We start from the raw sequence: 19,714 nt of genomic DNA, 5'->3' as shown, positions 1-19,714 counted from the left end.
GCGCGTTAGCCGGAAGTGAAGTCAGGCGCCGGCACGCACGCGGGACGTCGGCAGCGCGCCCGGAGGGGCCAAGCTCCGAGGGAGGTTGGCGGGGGAGGGGGAGTGGGAGCGAAAGAGGCGGGACCCGGGGAGGGGGCGGGCAGCGGGCGACTGGAGCATGCGCGGGAGGGCTCGCGCGTGCCACGCGCCTCTGGTCCAGCCAGCTCCGCGTTCGCAATGTCCCAGGTTTGGGTTTTTTTTTTACCCCGAGCCTGGGGCGTGGCCACTGCCTGGGCCCCGCCCCGCTCTCTTGCCTCTGGCGGTGGGGGTTGGGCTCCGTGTGCTTCCGCTAGGCGGGGGCCCCGGCCGGTGGGACCTGTCTGAGATGCGCTGAGGTCTTTTGCGGCGGTTCCAGCTGCACCTGGACGGTTCCCTGCAGGCGCTGTTGTAGCTGTTCGGTTGTGGCCGGAAGAAGACCCCAGGGCTTGGCTCTAGTCTACAAGTAAGCGGTCTGAAAAACCTCTGGTCTGGATTGGGAGAAACCAAACGACCTCAGTACCCCGTGCCTATTGCACGCCGCCATTCCCAGATCTTTTTGTTGGACAGAAGTGCCAGATTGGAGGTGCTGGAAGTATATTATTTAGCTGAATGTCTTTAGCCACACCCCAAACAACTCAAGTTATGTGAATTGTTAATAGATGCGTGGGGGTGTTGGGCCAGAAAGAACTGTAGCCAAGTAAATTTACTATGATCATATTTTTAATCTTTTTATTTTATTATAATTATTAGGGGCGCCTGGGTGGCTCAGTCCGTTAAGCATCTGCCTTCTGCCCAGGTCATGATCCCAGGGTCCTGGGATGGAGCCCCACATGAGTCTCCTTGCTCCGTTGGGAGCTTCGCCCTCTCCCTCTGCTTGCCGCTCCCCCTGCTTGTGCTCTCTCTGTCAAATGAATAAATAAAATCTTCAAAAAAAATAAAAATATAATTATTAGTTTCACACTTGCAAACATAATACAAACCTCTGTGGTTTGCCTCCCCAAAAACCATAATCCCTATCTAACTCTCAAAAAAACAGGGGTTGGGACCCCTGGGTGGCTCAGCCAGTTAAGCGTCTGCCTTTGGCTCAGGTCACGATCCCGAGGTCCTGGGATCAGGCCAGGCATCGTTGGGCTCCCTGCTCAGCGGGGAGCCTGCTTCTCCCTCTGCCTGCCGCTCCCCGTGCTTGTGCTCTCTCTGTGTCAAATAAATAAATAAATAAAATCTTAAAATAAAACAAAAACAAAAAACTGGACAAACTCAAATTTAGGGACTTCTATAAAATACCTGACCAGTATTACTCAAAGTTGGAACAGAGAGGTCCAATTTACCCAGTTTCCCCAACAGTTATATGTTACATAAGTTTAATACAATATCAAAAGCAGAGATTTGATGTTTAAATGTTGTGTGTATAATTCTCTGTCATTTTATCATGTGTAGATTGCTGTACCACAATCAGGATACAGAACTGTATGTTCTTGGGATCATTCTTTATCTTGGAAAGCCTAAATTCTTCTTCCTTAAAACCTAAAGTGCTGTTGAGAGGATTAAGAGTCATGTAAAATGTGTAGAATAGCATCTCACATACAGTAGGTGCTCAATAAAAGTTATGAAAAGTTAATTGTCTTCCCACATTCCTGCATACTTCTTTCAGGAATCTTCAGAGATTATCCCAACTACATCTTAAACCTGTTTATTTGTATGCAAAGTTGTATTTATGTAATCTATCCATTCCATTTTGAAATGGCAAATATGCCATTTTTATCTGATGTTGGGCGGCAACATATAATAAAGTGGAAAAATACCCAAGTATTAAAGTCTAAATGAATATCTGATTTTGAGTCACTGCGGTTTCATTTTTCAGTTCTAACTATGAACCTGGATAAGTCACTTAAACCTTCTGAGAATGTTCCAAGTATCAACTGGAAATCTTAAAATTATTTGCCCTACTTAGGTTTGTAATAAGACTTGTAAATTGTAAAACTTACCAAAGTACTTGTAAACTGTAAAAATGAAAACACAGAGGTGAAGTCTTATCCAAAGTCTCCCAGCTTAGGAGGAGGGGTTAACAGCAAGCTAGAGTTTGAGCTCAGGCAGCTTGACTCCAGAACCCAGACTCCTAACTTAACCTCCTGTTCAAAACTTGAGTGCCTTGAGGTAAATAAAGTATGCAAATAAATTTAAATGTAATTGGGGGTGTCATTCTAAAAGTGTTTTACATCTCAGGACACAAGCAGAAACTAAAAACTGCCATTTCAAAGTTGTTTTCTGTCAAGACTCATTTGAGGGGCACCTGGTGGCTCAGTCATTAAGCTAGTCTGCCATCGGCTCAGGTCATGATCCCAGGGTCCTGGGATCGAGCCTTGCGTCAGGCTCCCTGTTCCGCGGGAAGCCTGCTTCTCCCTCTCCCACTCCCCCTGCTTGTGTTCCCTCTCTCGTGTGTTTCTCTCTGTCAAATAAATAAAATCTTAAAAAAAAAAAAAAGACTCATTTGAGCCAAATTTTTTCATTAATCTGAAAGGGTACCTGAATAGGCCTTGAATGCAAATCGAGCCCCCCCCCCTTATTGATAGGGAAAACAAACTAATAACCTGAACACTAAAGTTAGTGTACTTCAATGTTATACTATATTGAAAAGAATTGAGGCACAGTTTTATCTGCTAGGCAGTGTTACATTTTTTTGATTAGGAAAAAATATTTCTTTTCTGTGAATTTAGACTGCTTTCACCTGTGAACCAGCATTTTCCAAAGCTACCCAGATGTTCTGAAATAAAACACTACCATAATCAAAGAAATTTCGGTAACAACTCCCCCTATATTTCTCCTCTTGGAAGATTTATAATACACATTAGGCTACCAAAAGCTCTGAGACCTCCTATGATAAAGAATCCTGTTTAACCTTCTTTAACCAACATTCCACAAACTCCTATGACCATAGATGGCTGCAAAACAAGTGTTTCAAAGAGTACTCTGTAGTGTAACTTGTTGCTTGTTTTTGTGAATATGTATTTTTGTTTGAGCACTTATTGAGACCTCAAAAACTGCAGTTAAGTGTTTCAGGACCCAGGTTAAGATTCCTTAAATTGAAGTTATCATAAAAATGAAATTGGACAAGACTTGGTGATGTTCAATATCAACTGTGTTGATTTCTTTCTGCATGTGGAATTGAGAATGAATACATCTAACTTTGAAAATATACTGATTTTCATGACTAGTCTATTTTGAAGCTTTTGAGGGTCTCCAGCCAAACCATTTTGGTCATAGGTGGTGATTGCCTAAAGAAAGTAGAAATTCCCAATAACAATCATTTTGAAAGAGGAATTTGTTGGAATCAGAAATGTGGACCCAGAAAGGGGGCCTGACATGGAAAAAGCATTTGACAAAACCCCACATCTATTTGAAGAAAAAAAACTCTCAGCCAACTAAAAATAAAGGGAAATTTCCTCAACTTTGTAAAACGTATCTACCAAAACAAAACAAAAACCCAAAACCTACAGCTAACAGCATACTTAACAGTAAAAGACTGAATGATTTCCCTCTAAAATCAGGGACAAGCCAAGGACATCTACTCTCACTACTCCTTTTCAACGCAGTACTAGAAGTTCTGGAACTTAACGGAAGTCACTGCAACAAGGCAAGAAAAAGAAATAAGCATGGAGAGAGAGCAGTTTCTCAGATGCACCCCTCTTTCCCTTATTTCCCCCCATTGGTAGTGGGGGCCAGTCTTAGGGAAGAAGAGTAGAAGCTAAGGCCTCAAAGGGGACAACCGGCCCACAGCTGCAGGTGGTGACTGGCTGAGCGGAAGCCTGTGTCTGCAGCTCCGTAGGAGCAGGGAGAGGCAAAACTGATTCTAGAGCTTACAGAATAAACACTCTCTCTAAAGATTCCCTGCTAAATACTAGGGGGACTCTGAATGGGTGGCTGAGGTCATGCCATGGGAGCTAGAATTTAGGCACATTTATAACACACTCTAGTAAAACTCACAACATACTCACACACAGACACACACAATTGAGCCATATACAAATGTGGCATAAAAAAAATGCCGGGGGCCCCTGCGTGGCTCAGTCAGTTGAGCGTCTGCCTTCAGCCCAGGTCGTGATCCCAGGGTCCTGGGATTGAGCCCCACGTCGGGCTCCATGCTCGGTGGGAAGCCTGCTTCTCCCTCTCCCTCTTGCCTCCTCCCCCTGCTTGTGTTCCCTCTCTCTGTCAAATAAATGAATAAAATCTTCCCCAAAAAATGCCTAATGTAATAAAGGAATCTAAATTTAGAGGAAAAAGCAGTTTGATGACAATAAAGGAATCTCTAAACGAAAAAAAAAAAATTAGAAATTATCACCCTAATGCCCAGAAGTTTACATGCAGATTTGGTTTATCCCAATGCAGGAAATGATGAAGTTCTAATGATTTGTAATGGAGAGGCTGATCTATAAATTACTTCTATCTGGCCTGATATTAACAGCTAGTATGTGTATCATTAAAATTCAGTCTTGGGGAGGGGCGCCTGGGTGGCTCAGTCAGTTGGTTAAGCATCTGCCTTCTGCTCAGGTCATGATCCCAGGCTCAGCAGGGAGTCTGCTTCTCCTTTTTCCTTCGCCCTTCCCTCCAGCTCCTGCTCTCTCTCTCTCTCTCTCTCTCAAATAAATAAATAAAATCTTTTAAAAAAAAAAGGAAATCATAGTGCCTTTTTGGTGTGAGCAGCCATTGTTTATGGAGAAAAGCTCAATATGGCATTAATTGAAAGGATACCTGATCTGCTTACCTTTGACACTTGTAGGCAATCATACAAAAATTCACCAGGCTGTTCGGGAGTAAGGATAGACACCTTGGAAGCTATAGATATGAAAAGGGTAAGCATAGGATTGCAGTCCGAGATCAAAGAAGTCACAGACTAAAATAAATAGATAAATAAATAAATAAACCAGTGGGAATGAATTGGAAGTCCATTAAAGTGCCTAGAAAATTCATTTGCTCTCCTTCTTGCTTTCATACACTATCTGAGTTACCCTTCTAATCATAACTTTGCAAACATTTATTAAGAGTTTATTATGGCCCAGTCACTGAGTTAGGTGTTTATTAAGCACATACTACAGACGAGGCATGTGATCAGAGTAAAGATGACAGAAACAACAGAACAAAGAGACAGTCATAATCTCTGCTCCTGGGGATTTGCCATCAAGTGAGCAGACAGACATTAACCAAATCATCATCATACTAAACACACAATTGCCAATGTGCTAAGTGTATGAAGGAGAAACCCTAGCACTATGAGAAAGTAACAGGCCTGGAGAGTCAAGCCAGGCTTTTCCACGGAAGTAAAAAGTCCAGCTAACACCTGAAACCTGGAAAGGAAATGCCAGTATTTAGGAGTATCTTGGAAAAGAGAATATTCTGGGTAGAGACTATTCTGTATGAAGGTGGTGGGGCATTTGGCTTATTCCAGCAAGTGCCCCTGGAGTTCGGAAGGCAATGGGAATGAGGTTCAAGAGCAAGGCAGGGGCCAGTCTTTGTAGGGACGGGTAGGTGTAGGCCACACTAAGAATTTTGGACTTTATATTAAGTGCAAAGGAAAGCCTTTAGCAATGGAATGATATGATCTGATTTGCCTGTAAAAAGACCACTCTGGCTGTTGTGTGAGGAGAAAATTTAAAAGCCACAATCAGGGCCCCGACTAGGGAGAAACAGTAAGGTGCTCACCTACCATGCAAAATGTAAAGACCTGCCAAAACACTCAGTGAGCCAGATAAATCATATTTTTTAAAAAATATTTTATTTATTTATCTGACAGAGAGAGACACAGCGAGAGAGGGAACACAAGCAGGGGGAGTGGGAGAGGGAGAAGCAGGCTTCCCGCGGAGCAGGGAGTCCGATGCAGGGCTCGATGCTGGGCTCCATGCGGGGCTCGATCCCAGGACCCCAGGATCATGACCTGAGCCAAAGGCAGAAGGCAGACGCTTAACGACTGAATCACCCAGGCGCCCCCAGATAAATCATATTTTAAAGCAAGACTTGAAAAAAAGCAAATCTACAAACAATGGCCTACACTCCCCCTCCCTGTTTTTGTGAACCAAGTTTTATTGGAACCAGGGTGGGGATTAGCTTGAGAAAAGTACAACAGCATGGTGGGAGGGCAGATGCTGCCCTTAGTTAAAATTTTGATGTTTTTTCCCACCATTTTTTGCGTTTATTCTGATTTTAAAAAAGCATTTCATTAAATTATGATTTACCCTGAATACTAAGGTTTTGGGCACCCTCTTAAAATTTTGCACCCAAGGCAAGTGCCTCACGTTCCTCACTCTACAAGGGCAGAAACAGGAAGACCAATTAGGAGATTATTCATCTATTTATTCACTCAAAAATGCCAGACACTGTTCTACACTGTAGGGGTGCAGAGTGAAAAAGACAATTATAGTCTCTATACTCTCATGGAATGTATATACTAGAGTAATATAAACAAGCAAAAAACCAAGATAACTTTAGATTTTGTCAAGTACAATTAAGGAAGTAAAAGAGAGAACCTGATCTGGTGACCAGGAGGGGGCTGCTTAAGAGAAGGTGGCCAGGAAGGCCATTAGGACTAAAATCTGAATGGTGAGAACCAAAGGAAGAGGGTTCCAGGAAGAGGAAATGTCAACATAACCTGGAGTAGGATTCTGGAGAGTGAATAGTGACCTGAACTGGCATGGCAGCAAAGGAACGGATAGTCGTGGCTGATGTGAGATGTTGTAAAAAGTAGAATCCAGGGCGCCTGGGTGGCTCAGTTGGTTAAGCGACTGCCTTTGGCTCGGGTCGTGATCCTGGAGTCCCGGAATCGAGTCCCGCATCGGGCTCCTTGCTCAGCAGGGAGTCTGCTTCTCCCTCTGACCCTCCCCCCTCTTGTGCTCTCTCTCTCTCATTCTCTCTCTCAAATAAATAAATAAAATCTTAAAAATAAGTAAATAAAAAGTAGAATCCATCATTGGTTCAACAATCCTGGAGTGAGAGAGAGATATCCAAAGACTCCCCATTTCCTGACCTTACAGTTGGCTGAATGAAGGAAAAATGTGACAGTAAAGGCTTTGACTGTCATGATGTTTTAGTCCAGCAGAATTTACAAGTCAGAGGAATGAGTACATCAACCTACCTACTGACCACTTGCCCTGGAATCAATACTTTCACCCTGCACAAGCCTCAGCTCAAATGCCCACAGCCTCACTGGTTTAAAGCAGATCCGTGTCTCTAAGGGACCCACTCTAGTTTTCCTGAATAAAAAATAATATGGGGAGAGTCTAGCCACCTGACGTGTCAGGAAGTGATGTGCTGTTCATCTCAGGATCCTTCTCTAGGCTAGCAAGCTCTGTCCTGGACGCCTAACATTTTTCTGTGGCTGTGATCTCCTCCAAGTGGAGGGTCCTCTTTACATCACACTCACCCCTTATCTCTTTCCTCTCATTTCTCACCTGCCCCACTGTGTCAGAATAGTCAAGATTCTGGGTGTTCCCTGATCTGATAATGAACTGCCCTTCTGAAGAGCAGTCTCTCCTATAAGGTAGCAACTGCAGTGAACTTTTCAATACATAAGTCAACATTTGGGCAGTATACAGTTTGAGAAGACTAAGGGAGGAACATTAGTTTAACTATGACTTACAACAATCCTAAAGTGCAAAAGATTGTCTTACTGCTTTTGGATGATGCCACTGAAGTCCTAAGGAGTTACAGGCATAAGGAAGATCATATACTAGTTAAGTAGGGGAGTCATGGTTTGAACTTTGAACTCCCAAGGGACTTCATAACCTGTATTTTCAGCCACTATTCATACTAAACTTCCCCCAAAAGGGTATAACTTTATTAATTTGATATTAGTGCCCGGAGGGAATGTGGTATAGTGAGAGGAATGCTCAGGTCAGCGGACCTGGGTTGTAATCCTGCCTTTTCCTGGTGTCCCTCACTCTGACTCCAGAGCACTCTTTCTCAATTGCAGGAATCCCTAACCTCCTCTAGGGGAACCTCCTTGTCCTACAGAGACTTCTGAGTTGGAACTCTTGCCCTATAGAAAGGCAGGGTCAGTGTAGATAGATCTGATTCTTTTAAACACAGCTGTCCGTTTGGACTTTTTGTGTGAAGTTTCCAACTTTTCAATGGTAGCAAGGAATTCACAATTGTTAAAACAACAACAATAACAACAAAAAACCCTCTGTGTGGACAAATTACATCCTTGGACCTAACCTAGTTTGGTCTCTGCTGTAAGAGAGCTGTCTATAGAATCTTTCTCCTGAAGAGAATATACTTTGTTTAAAAACACATCTTTTTTTTTTTTTTTAATCAGAGAGAGAGAGTGAGCACAACCAGGGGGAGAGGCAGAGGGAGAAGCAGGCTCCTGGCTGAGCAAGGAGCCTGATGCAGGACTCAATCCCAGGACCTTAGGATCATGACCTGAGCCAAAGGCAGACACTTAACTGACTGAGCCACCCAGGCGCCCCTAAAAACACATCTTAATGTAAATTAAAAAAAATTTTCAACCAGACTGTGAAGGAAATCCAAAATGGAATATAAATTATAAAAATGACCCTAAGTGTATTACGAATCAATAACATAAGCAGGCTGCAGGGAGTGCAGTGGAAAACAATTAATCCAAGTAACTTTGGAAACCAGTATTTTGATTGTATACTATAAAGTTAAAGAAAAAAAGAAATGCACTAGGTCCTATATACCCTGGTTAGTTAGTAAACTTGTTTCTCACAAACATATGGGTTAGTAATTCTGAAAATACTTTGTACATTGACATTATGTACCCTCCAAAGGAAGTACATTACTTGAATTTTTTTGCTAAAAATGCATAGCCTCAATCTAATCATGAGAAAAATATCAGATCTGAAATAGAGGCCATGCTACAAAAGGACTGTACTCTTCACAAGTTTCAGTACTCTTCAAAAGTTTCCAGGTCTTTTTTTTTTTTAAGATTTTATTTGACAGAGAGAGAGAGAGAGCACAAGCAGGGGGAGATGCAGAGGAAGAGGGAGAAGCAGGTTCCCGCTGAGCAGGGAGCTGGACGCAGGGCTCAATCCCAGGACCCTGGGCTCATGACCTGAGCCGAAGGCAGATGCTTAATCGACTGAGCCACCCAGGCATGCCAAAAGTTGCAAAGGTCTTGAGGACAAGGAACGACTGAGAAAGTGTCAGAGAAGACTTAAGGAGACATAATATCTAAACGTAATGTGGGATCTGGGATTGGATCCTGGAACAGAAAAAGGACATCAATGGAAAATCTGATGAAATCCAAATAAAGTCTGTCATTAGTTTACAGTGTTGTACTCATGTTAATTCGTGTTTTTGTACTATTAGTAATAGTAAATGGTAAATGTACTATTGTTATTTAAGATATTAACACTAGGGAAAACTGGGTGATAGGCATTCAGGAACTTTCTGTATTATTTTTGCAACCTCACTGTTAAATCTAAAATTATTTCAAAATAAAAATCTAACACACCCACCCCCCCACACACACACACACCACCCACACCACACACCAACATGCTTTTGGTTGGCTGATAGAGAGGCCTTTTAGCTCAGACTGAGAGGCAAAGAAAGAGCCAAATTGCTTTGCCTTAAGAAAGTCACGGAAATTTGGGGAGGGACACTAGAGAATAGGGGCAAAGAGCAAAGAGGAGACAAGGACCCAGCTACAGAGCTCTGTGAAGAGGCAGTCATGCAGAGGGACTGACTGAGGGAATTTTAAGAACAAGATCCACATAGGCGAAGAGAGTAAAAAATGAAACAAGACGAAACCAGAGAGGGAGACAAACCATAAGAGACTCTTAATCTCAGGAAACAAACTGAGGGTTGCTGGAGTGGTGGGGGGTGGGAGGGATGGGGTGGCTGGGGGATGGACATTGGGGAGGGTATGTGTTGTGGTGAGCCTGTGAATTGTGTAAGACTGATGAATCACAGACCTGTACCTCTGAAACAAATAATACAGTGTATGTTAATTAAAAAAAAAAACAAGATCCAAAAGTTGAGGTTGTTTGTGGACCGTAATGTGCTACAAGCATCCTTGTGTGGTGCTTTGGGGACTGAATGAATCAGGATGACAGCACAGCTCTGACACAGGATGGCAAAGGGACAATACTGCATGGGAGGTAAAATAGAAAAAAAAAAGAGAAGTCAGCAGAACTTAAAGACAGAGGCAACTAGAAAATATATGGGTACCACAGGAATTTCCAGAGTTTTCAAAGGAACATGGGGTTTCCCAGTATACTATGCTTCTGGACTATTTTACTTAAAGTTTATGTTATTTTATACTTTGTCTTTAAAAAAATTGTTCCTTCTTTTCCCCTCCTCTCCCTGCCACCCCCGTCTCCCATCCTTCTGTCTTCCATTTGCCTGGCTTTTCCTTCCCTCCCACCAACAGTTAACCACGATTGTTAGTTTTCTAAGTATCATTCTAGAAATTGTAAACATTCATTTACAATCAAATATGAGTATATATTGTCCTTCTCTTTATTATTACACAATTAGCATATTCTACATTGTTATCTGCACCTTGCTTCTTGTGCTTAATGATGTTTCTAGTAGATTTTCCCATATCAGTTCATGAACAGCTTCCTTGTTCTTTTATACAACTAACAGTATGCCATTGACTCTATGTACCATAATGTTTTTTTTTAAACAGACCCTATTGCTAGATATTATGGTGATTCCAGTGGAATTGCTGGGTGAAGTATACATGCATTATTTTTTTTAAGGATTTTATTTATTTGAGAGAGAGAGAGAGTGAGTGGGGGGAGGGGCAGAGGGGGAGGGAGAGGGAGAGGGAAAGAATCTCAAGCAGACTCCATGCTGAGCACAGAGCCTGATGTGTGGCTCAACGTCACGACCCCAAAATTATGACCTGAGCTGAAAACAAGAGTCGGATGCCCAACCAACTGAGTCACCCAGACACCCCCAGGTATTATTTATTTTTATAGATATTGGTAAATTGTCCTGCGAAGAGGAATTTTATTTAAATTTACTTTATTTTATTTTATTTTTATTTAAATTTTAGTTAGTGAACATACAGTGCAATAATGGTTTCAGGAATAGAATTCAGTGATTCATCACATACATACAACACCCAGAGCTCATCACAAAAAGTGCCCCCTTTAATACCCATCACCCATCTAGCCCATGCCCCACCCACCTCCCTCCATCAATCTTTAGTTTGTTCTCTATCATTAAGAGTCTCTTATGGCTTGTTTCACCTCTCCTTTTCTTTTCCCCCTTCCCATACGTTCATCTGTTTTCTTCCTTAAATTCCACATATGAGTAAGATCATATGGTATTCATCTTTTTCTGACTAACTTATTTCACTTAGCATAATACACTCTAACTCCATCCATGTCATTGCAAACGGCAAGATTTCATTCTTTTTGATGGCTGAGTAATATTCCATGGTATATATATCACATCTTTATCCATTCATCAGTTGATGGGTATTTGGGCTTTCTCCATAGTTTGGGTATTATTGATGACACTGCTATAAACATCAAGGTGCATGTATACCCTTTGAATTTCTTTTTTTAAGGATTTTTTATTTATTTATTGGAGAGAGAGAGCATGAGTGGGGGAAGGGGCAGAGGGACAAGCAGAATCCCCACTGAGCACAGAGCCCGATGGAAGCTTGATCCCAGGACCCTAAGATCATGACGCAAGCCAAAGTCAGATACTTAACCCGCTTAGCCAGCCACCCAGGCACCCCTCAAACCTGTATATTTGTATCCTTTGGGTAAATACCTAGTAGTGCAATTGCTGGGTCATAGGGTAGTTCTATTTTTAATTTTTTGAGGAACCTCCAAACTGTTCTCCAGAGTGGTTGCACCAGTTTGCATTCCCACCAACAGTACAAGAGGGATCCCCTTTCTGCACATCCTCGCCAACACCTGTTGTTTTTTGTGTTGTTAATTTTAGCCATTCTGACAGTGTAAGGTGGTATCTCATCATGGTTTTGATTTGTATTTCCCTCTTGGTAAGTGATGTTGAGCATCTTTTCATGTGACTATAAGCCATCTGGATGTCTTCTTTGGAAAAGTGTCTATTCATGTCTTCTGCCCATTTCTTAACTGGATTATTTATTTTTGGGGTATTGAGTTTGGTAAGTTCTTTATAGATTTTGGATACTAACCATTGTCAGATATATAATTTGCCAATATCTTCTCCCATTTTGTAGTCTGCCTTTTAGTTTTTTTGTTTCCTTCACTGTGCAGAAGCTTTTTATCTCGATGAAATCCCAATAGTTAAGTTTACTTAATTTTTTAAAATATTTATTTGACAGAGCACAAGCACAAGCAGGGGGAGCAGCAGGCAGAGGGAGAGGGAGAAGCAGTCTCCCCACTGAGCAGGGCGCCCGAAGTGGGGCTCGATCCCAGGACCCTGGGATCATGACGTGAGCCAAAGGCAGATGTTTAACCGACTGAGCCACCCAGGCACCCCAAGTTTACTTAATTTAATTTAATTTATTAATTTTTAAAAAAGATTCCATTTATTTATTTGACAGAGAGAGACACAGCGAGAGAGGGAACACAAGCAGGGGGAGTGGGGGAGGGAGAAGCAGGCTTCCCGCTGAGCAGGGAGCCCAATGCGGGGCTCGATCTCAGGACCCTGGGAATCATGACCTGAGCCAAAGGCAGATGCTTAACGACTGAGCCACCCAGGCACCCCCAAGTTTACTTAATTTTAAGGACAAGTTGATCATAGTAAATTGGAGGATTAAGGGGAAAGCAGTCAAGTGAAATCACAAGGTCCTAAATAAAGTCCTAGAGGGGGTGCCTGGGTGGCTCAGTTGGTTAAGCATCTGCCTTCGGCTCAGGTCATGATCCCAGGATCCTGGGATTGAGCCCCTCATTGGGCTCCCTATCCGGAAGGGAGCCCGCTTCTCCCTCTCCCCCACTTGTGCTCTCTCTCACTCTTTCACTCTCTCTCTCAAATAAATAAATAAAATCTTAAAAAAAAATCCTAGAGGATTCACCATAGGGTGACCCCAATCTAAGCACATTAGAATGACCAGAACTAGCTTAATGCCTCCAGATGTTCCTCATCATTTCTAGTCCATATTCTTTTTTTAAATACTGAAAATTCCAGCAATTCTACATCTAGGAATATCCCATGACTATGCCATCAGACTTATGAAATGGCATGTGTACAAGATTATTGTTCAAGGCAAAAGAAGCAACCTAAACATCTACCAATAGGGAACTGGTTAAATAAATTATGGTATTTAATCATATAGTAGAAGATTAAGCATCTATAAATAAGAATGGAGAGGTTCTTTTTGTGGTGATATGGCATAATGTCCAAGATTTACTGGGAAATGATTCAAAAAAATTTAGGGCACAGGGGCGCCTGGGTGGTTTAGTCATTAAGCGTCTGTCTTGGGCTCAGGTCATGATCCCGGGGTCCTGGGATCGAGCCCCGTGTTGGGCTCCCTGCTCCGTGGGAGGCCTGCCTCTCCCTCTCCCACTCCCCCTGCTTGTGTTCCCTCTCTTGCTGTGTCTCTCTCTGTCAAATAAAAACAAAAAAATCTTTTAAAAAAATTCAGGGCACAGCAATGCACATAAAGGTCATCATTGTGTAAAAGGGGAAAGGAGACTATGATACACATATATACATATATATGAATAAAATAGCTCTGGAAAAATACACACAGAAAAGATATGGTTGTTGGGGGTTGCCTGGCTGGCTCAGTCAGTAGAGCATGTGACTCTTGATCCCAGGTTTGTGAGTTTAAGTCCCATATTGGGCATGGAGCCTACTTAAAAAAATTAAAATGAAAAATATAAAAAATAAAATTTAAAAATCCAGAGCAGATTGTACTAGAATAATTAAAAACAAAAAGATATGAGTGTTTACTTCTAAAAAGAATAACTGAGTAGCTGAAGGGCAGTTACTACAAAGCTTTGTGAAACTTCCACATTTTGAACCGTATGGATGCATTACACATTTGCAAAATAAAATTGTCAAGTAAGTTTCCTGAAAGAAGATTGACCCATTAGGTACTAACTATTGAAAGCAAATCAAGGCCATAGTGATTATAAACACCACAGAAAAATGTTTAATCTTGACTTTGGAGCTCCTGCACAGCATCTTGCCTTTAGCTGATACCTTGAGGGGTCCCTTCTGTTCAGCGTATTTCTTTGTACTTTAAAATGGGTGTATCATTTTAGTGGATAATGTGGACTGGCTTACTCAACCTGCATTCTACCCTTCTCTAGGGTGCCTTCCTGTAACAGGAGAGGCTAGAACACCAAAACCTGCAATCCTGGCTCCTTCGCAGGTCCAACTCTGGATGTGAGTTGGCTTCTGTCAATTAGACACGTTCAAGTGAGATTTGGAAGGGCAGAATCAGGTGAGAGCTCTTTTCTTGTTCTTCCTACTTACTTTTCTGCTGCAGGTGAGGTCCCAGACATGTGAGATTTTATTGTTTTACAACAGCACCTTCAGTGTTCCTTCTAGAGCTTTCTGGGGGTTGGAGTGCGCTTACTGTGGCAACAGGAGCCATGTTGGACTCCTGAACCCTGCATCCATGGATCCTGCTTCCATGGTATTGTGGTCTTGAACTCAGTCATCCCAAGTAGTGGCCTCAGAAGGCAGCCCCCTGGTGAGTCAGTTCTATATTGCTCTAGAAGTCATTCCTCACGTCCCAGCCTAGAACCTGCTCTTCAGCCCTTTCCAAGATCTTCTAAGCACATAAATCTATATAATATATCCCTTTGTGCTTAAGGTAAGTCCAATGGTTTCTGTTTCCTGCACTAAACCCTAGCTCGTACAATCAGCAAGATTTTAGAATACATTGAAATGTTGTGCCTGGACCCTTAAGTTCTAATCCAGGTTATTCTCATTACTACGCACCCCCCCCTTCCCACCATGGTCCTGGCCTGCTCTTCACTGTGATTCCAACCTGACCCTAGGCTAATAAGACATGCAGAACCCAAATTCAGTAGCCCTCTGGCTTTGCTGCTTGTTCTAACATAACTTTTGTTCCAGGTTTTCCAGCCTCAGGCATAAGCTCCCTTCTGGAGCTGAGTTTCTACAGTTGTTACTCAGTTTCTGAGAACTGGATTTTTGTTTAATATCTTGGAAGCTGAGTTCCTGCATAGATGATTAGAAAATTATCTGGATCTCCAGAACTGCAAGTTCTCCAGACTGGAAACCACCTCAGGGAGCCAGGACTAACAGCATGGCTAGACAGGTGGTTTAAATACTGAAACAGCTACTATGCTGGACACGCCAGTGTTTCCTCACACTTCCCCTCCCACCTGGAGGCCACCCGGGCCCTCCCTCCAATGCATCCACTCAAGAGTTAATGCTCTGTGCAGCAGGGTCCTCTAGGCACTGTTCCATAGCCATGGTCAGCTTCAATTCTGATCAGTCTTTGTTCCCGATTGGTTGTCAAATATTCTGAAGAGCCTCTCTGTATACAAGCCTGCGTATTTGTCTTTGCTGATTGGGTAATCCTTTTTACCGCTATTATTTCTTGGCAGCTGGGATACTTGCCTTCCATTTATTCCATGAATCTTGACTGTTCAGTTCTGGGGACTATTATTATCCAACTCTTGGTTTTAGATTCCAGTTTCTACTGATGTCCAGGATTTTTATATTATCTATCATATCCTTCTGACAGATCTCTTTTTTTTTTTTTTTTTTAAAGATTTTATTTATTTATTTGAGACAGAGAGAATGAGAGAGAGAGAGCACATGAGAGGGGAGAGGGTCAGAGGGAGAAGCAGGCTCCTTGCTGAGCAGGGAGCCCGATGTGGGACTCGATCCAGGGACTCCAGGATCATGACCTGAGCCGAAGGCAGTCGCTTAACCAACTGAGCCACCCAGGCGCCCCTTCTGACAGATCTCTTAAGTTTGATCAACCTCCCTAACTCATAATTGCAGAAAAGACTCTGGGATTATGGACACCTTTTAAAAGCCTCAATTTTTACCTGCCTTTAGTCTCAGGCTTCTGAATCAATCCTATTCTAAGCTATATTTATAAGAAATAATTAATATTTTAAAAACTGTATTTTAAAAACATTTTAAACGGGGTGCCTGGGTGGCTCAGTCGTTAAGCGTCTGCCTTCGGCTCAGGTCATGATCCCAGGGTCCTGGGATCGAGCCCCGCATCGGGCTCCCTGCTCCATGGGAAGCCTGCTCCTCCCTCTCCCACTCCCCCTGCTTGTGTTCCCTCTCTCACTGTGTCTCTCTGTCAAATAAATAAATAAAATCTTAAAAAAAAAAAAACATTTTAAACATTAAAATATGCTTAAATTCTTTAGGCTAAAGAAAAGTTTATCTCATGTCCGTTATTAAAAAATAAAATTTCTTGTTATAATTTAGGTCTTCTCTTTAAATAGCTACAATAATTAAATTGTACACCCCTATATTGAGTTAATCTATGTTACTGGGAAACACTGTTAAAATCAAGACAATTTGACAAAATTGGTCAAATTCACTCAACTTCTATAAAGGCTGACAACTTTTATGCTGCAAAACACATATTAGGTTTTTCCATATTATTTGGATCATTATTCCACCATATAGAGAACCAATGGTTACTCGAAGTTATAGAATTCATAATACACCTACCTTTTATTTATTTTTTTAAAGATTTTATTTATTTATTTGACAGAGAGAGAGACAGCAAGAGAGGGAACACAAGCAGGGAGAGTGGGAGAGGGAGAAGCAGCCTTCCCGCTGAGCGGAGAGCCTGACGCGGGGCTCGATACCAGGACCCTGAGATCATGACCTGAGCCAAAGGCAGACACTTAACTACTGAGCCACCCAGGCGCTCCTACACCTACCTTTTAAAGAATATTGGTGCTTCTCTTGTAAGGAATCTAAGAAGGGGGTTGCAAGATAAGTTCACAAGGGGAGAACATTTAAAGTAGAAGAAATTCAAATGAGTCCATATTACCTTCTTTTTCAGAAAGGAAAATCAAGGACATATCCTAAATTAGAAGACAAGAAATCCTTGTGAAAATATATTAATCTGTGTCAGCAAACAAGGGCAAAAATCGAAAAAGAAGACATGGGATACAAGAACACAGTAACTAACCAAGAGTCCAGTAAAGAACAATGCCAAGATGTGGCAGATCTGGAAGGCATCTATCTCCTGAGGACATAAGTCAGTGGGCTCCACGTATTCAAAGAACGGAAGTATTTCATGCTATGGATGGATAAAAGAGGCACATATGTCTTCTCTTCAGTAGGGAAAAAGAAAGGCAATTGGGATTTGTAGGAAAAACAAATAAAACAAAATCTCAAGATAGCCATGGCCCAGATATGAAGCAAACTAAAATGTGGCTTGATTTTGAACATGATGGAATTCAAGGAAAGGGACATTTTCTCTTAAGTGGCAGAGAGAAGGGTCAAAAAGTGGACTCATGAAAGAGGAAATGTTGTCCCGGGGTAGCACCTGTTTCTGCACTGAGTAATGTTTACATTGTGATAACAGAGCAAATGTTGTTGACAGCCATTCAAAGTTTAGAATCGATTATGGACAAAACATTGAATATTTGTCTATGGCTACAGAACAGAATGTAGTTGTCATTAACCTTGATGTCATAAAATTAAAAGATAGAAAGCAAAAGTGAAGCTGACAGAGGTCGGTTGGAAGGAGAGAAGGAAAGGAAGGTATGGTAACGGCTTGGGGAGACAAGAACTACTGTAAAAAAAAAAAAAAAAAGCTGATGAACAAGAAACAGCAGCTTAAATTATAAAGACTTTCAATATAATAAGTAAAGATAATGTACTATAACCGGAGCGGAGAGAGAATAGCTTAAGTAGTTAAATCTTTACTTTTTAGGGGCGCCTGTGTGGCTCAGTCGTTAAGCGTCTGCCTTCAGCTCAGGTCATGGTCCCAGGGTCCTGGGATCGAGCCCTGCATCGGGGTCCCTGCTCCGCGGGAAGCCTGCTTCTCCCTCTCCCACTCCCCCTGCTTGTGTTCCCTCTCTCGCTGTGACTCTTTCTGTCAAATAAATAAATAAAATCTTTAAAAAAAAAATCTTTACCTTTCAAAGGTAGGAGTAAATGTCTACAATTGATACATCAAGAAATATTAACATAGGACTATTATTTAGTTATAAAGATGACTATATGAAAAACAAAAACAAATGAGTTGCCACAGAGAAGCAGTACTGGAATGAGTGGGGAAGAAGCAGTAGGGGCTGTAATATTTTTTTTTTAAAGATTTTATTTATTTATTTGACAGAGAGAGAGACAGCGAGAGGGGAACACAAGCAGAGGGAGTGGGAGAGAGAGAAGCAGGCTCCCCACTTTAGCAGGGAGCCCGATGTGGAACTCGATCCCAGGACCCCGGGATCATGACCTGAGCCGAAGCAGACACTTAACGACTGAGCCATCCAGGCACCCCAAGAGGCTGTGGTATTTCATTGTAAGTCCTCTGGACTGGTTAATTTTTTTTTTTTACTAAATATTAATTTAATTCTTAAAACAGTTAATAAAAATAAAAATGCATTGAATTGCAAATGGGCATAATAATTTTTGTTCTTAGCATATCAAATGTGGGGAGAACTGGTAATAGATCTAGAACATTTTAGAAAATAATAAATATCATAAATAAATGCAGTTAAATAAGAAATTTGATAATAGTTTCTAAAGGATATTAATACGTGGGGGCGCCTGGGTGGCTCAGTTGGTTAAGCATCTGCCTTCAGCTCAGGTCATGATCCCGGGGTCCTGGGTCTAACCCCGCTCGTGTTCTCGCTATCTCTGTCTCTCTCTCAAATAAATGTTATTTTGAAAAAAGAATATTAATACTTGTATTCCTTAAGTAATTATCACTTATTTTTTACTTCAAAGATTTCTAGACATGTTGAGGTAGTCATGGAATACAAGATATTAAGCACAATTTAAAAAAAATATCAGATGACCTGAGGTTTTGCTACAGATTGATGAAGGTTTTGTGGACATTTCCTTGCCTAGTGAGAAATAAAACCGAATGATGGTGTAAAGGAACTCTCAGCACTTTCTAACTTCTCCATTTTAATGGGGGCACCTTCAAGCTATGCTCCTGAGTAGAGCATTGATAAGTACCTTCCTACTACATCATTTTGCTCAAGCACAAAATAAGCAAAAGAGGACGGGGAGATATTTATCCTCTCCCATTTGTTGGGACAAGTAGCTGTGGCTTGAACAGCTTTAAAAACTTGCACAGTATGTGAACTCTTTCAGGGCTGGATTCTTATCCCCGTATTGAATATCATTTAACTTTTTGTTTTTAATGAGATTTCCTAAGAAATGTCTAAAATGTCATTGAAAATCCTTTCATTATACTAGAAGCCACACAAATTTTCTTTCATACTCTATCTCCAATGTATATTAGCTGTTCTCCACTTTCCTGTAACCTAGTTTATCTATAATCTTGTATAAAAATCTCTCCCTTGCTATATTTTGAGACAAGGGTGGGCTACTTACAAGGTAGCTAGTAATGAAGTTCTGGTCCAGTTTTAGTTCATACATAAATAAGGGGAAAACCATAAAAAATACTCATAGAATAAGAGCAGCACAAATTTTTGATAATTAAACAAATAAATACTGAATATTTATTATATACTAAGCACAAACTAGCTGATAAAATTCTGTATCGAGATAGGACTAGAAGCATTATTCTATCCCTGGTAGCACTTTAACTGCTTGGCATTTTAGAAAATGCATTCATTTTGTGTAGGATTTCTCATTT

The 19,714-nt window shown here is 41.5% G+C and overlaps 1 long non-coding RNA gene across 1 annotated transcript; it reads left to right on the top strand.

The window, feature by feature from the left end:
- The first annotated feature begins 146 nt into the window (after positions 1-146).
- On the top strand, positions 147-18,783 carry LOC118552603 (uncharacterized). Its single transcript, XR_004925611.2, has 3 exons — positions 147-481; positions 14,238-14,371; positions 16,940-18,783. It is a non-coding gene; the product is annotated as an uncharacterized LOC118552603 (long non-coding RNA).
- The last annotated feature ends 931 nt before the right edge of the window (positions 18,784-19,714 follow it).

The sequence above is a fragment of the Halichoerus grypus genome, chromosome 10, assembly GCF_964656455.1.
Source record: "Halichoerus grypus chromosome 10, mHalGry1.hap1.1, whole genome shotgun sequence".
In the NCBI taxonomy this organism is placed as follows: domain Eukaryota; kingdom Metazoa; phylum Chordata; class Mammalia; order Carnivora; family Phocidae; genus Halichoerus; species Halichoerus grypus.
The sequence above is the reverse complement of the archived record's forward strand: the minus strand, read 5'-3'. Positions and strand labels throughout refer to the sequence as shown.